A 2271-nucleotide genomic window follows, 5' to 3' on the forward strand; every position below is an offset into this window, starting at 1 on the left:
TGTGTGTGTGTGTGTCAGTAATCACCACCGGCCTGTCGAGGCAGGCTGAAACATCCCATTCAGCTTCCCAAACACAGCTGTTTTCTCTGCACTGATGTTGACTGGATGGATCAACGGTGGGCAGCTTTAACGTCCTCTGTAATGGAGACAACAGCTGCAGGAACATCTGTGTGCTAATGTGTGTTAATGTGTGTAATATCACAGTTATCTCACACATTTAAAGTGTAAGTCAACAGGCCGTCTGATTGGTCCGTTGTAATGTAGGTTACATGCAGAGCTATCAGCAGATTCACTAGTAACCGTCAGGACTTCATATAATTCAGTTAAAGTCTGTTTCATTGTCTGTTTTACTCTTAATTTGCACTTTATTTATCCCCATAAACATCCTTTAAAATACTCCAATGCATTAAGTTTTATTAGTTTTATCATATGTTGAATAGTAAGGACAGTTTACAGAGTTCACAGGAGCAGCAGGACAAACCTCGTCGCCCAGTTCATGACACCAGAACTTAAACTGAAGATGGAAGAGTCAGGTGACCGCAGCATGACTCCCTGCACTCTAAACCAATCAACCAATCAGCCAATCATTAGATCAATATGACTGACACTCACACAGGAAGTACAGTTGTGATGATCGAGAGAATTAGCTCCAGAGACCAAAAGGCTGTAAACACGTGTGTTTGTGCAGTTTAATACGGAGCCTTATGGAGACTCACTGCTGGAGCCTCTAGTGGCCGTTAGAGGAACCGCAGCCGGTGCAACAGTGCCAGCTAAAGCCAGTAAAGCTCACACATTCAAATATGTTGTTCTGTGTTGGACCTCGTGTCGTCTGATTCTGTGCTCCAGATACAGAATTACCCAGAGTGACACAGTAATACAACATGTGGTGTGTTGAGGTAAATACCTGTCCCCCACAGGCCATCTGCAGACCTGGATAATCCCTGTTAGCAGATTAGAGCTGGAGAGAGGAGAGGAAACACAGCAGGCAACGCTTCAGAGGAAGTATCACCTTTACTGTTGACGTTTTGTTGAAACAGAATCGTTGTTTTGGGAGATTTTTGCCTTCGTTGTTCGTGGAAACAACGTCTGATGGTTTTATTGTGAAGGAATGAAGTTGCTCGCTGAAAGTTTGACTGAAAAACCTTCTGCAGTGTCGATGTTTACAGGACAAATCTGAAGTCTGCTTTACTCATATTTTGGACATTTTTTTGAGGGAGAACTGAAACACTTTTGAGCTTTTGGACATTTATTGTGAAGGCTTTTCTTTGTCAACACTTTGAGGCGTTTTCAGACGAACACAAGTTTGTTTTTCTGAAGCAGAATGTTTGTGAATCTTTCTGTGGTTTGATTGAGAAAAATGTCATTTAGGGATTTATTCAGAAGATCTCTGGGCTTTTATTGTGAAGGGTTTAATAAATGTTGCTCCTTTTAGAGTAAAAAAGTTAGAACCTATTTTTTATTTTAAAGGAAAGACCTTTTCTGGATGGACTGAATACTGTTTGGACTTTTATTGTGAAATTAAGATTAAACAGGCTTTTATGATGAAATGTTAGAAATTCTTTGGGGCTTTTATTGTGAAAATATGGTTACAGAGGGGATAGTTTTTGTCGTTTTCGTCGTCTCTGATCTGTCCTGAGGGCGCACATCCAACATCCAATCGGGTGCCAGGACGCAATGATATCCTATGTTGAGTGTCTGAGTGGCGAGGGGGCGGGGCCTGGCGCGGCGTCACGCTGCTGGAACACGAGTCCCGATGAAGAGCGAGATGAGCTTCTTCCACGCAAGATGGCCTCCCTGCAGCCCAAGACAGAGGGCAGTCTTCGTCGGCGCCTTCTCAGCGCCAAAATCCACCAGCACCACGACGCCATCTTGGGGTTGAACAGGCCGGGGACGCCATCAGGTGACAAAAAGCCCCTCCCACCTCACCTGCAGTATCCGGGCAACAGCCCTTGGTACCGGCGCCAGCACCTTCCGCCGCGACCCCACGTCCACCCGTCTCTTCCCCCAGAGGCTCATGGGAAGCTGTTCCTCGCTCCAGAAGCCTACGGGAAACCGAACCCACAGGCCCCGCCCCTTCAGCTGCCGCGCTCCGCCTGCCCGGTCCTCACCCAGCGGAGCCGAACCGGTTCGTGCCCCCCCACGCCGGAGCCCCGCCCCGGGTACACCCTGCCCACCACGTCCACTCTCAGCAGCCCGCCCTCCTTCAGGGAGCCGGAGGTGCCGCCGCAGTACCGCTACCGGCCCAGCAAGACTCGCAAGACCAGGTTCTCC

The sequence above is a fragment of the Morone saxatilis genome, unplaced genomic scaffold, assembly GCF_004916995.1.
Source record: "Morone saxatilis isolate NCDOM2014 unplaced genomic scaffold, NCSU_SB_2.0 Contig6, whole genome shotgun sequence".
Lineage (NCBI taxonomy): Eukaryota > Metazoa > Chordata > Actinopteri > Moronidae > Morone > Morone saxatilis.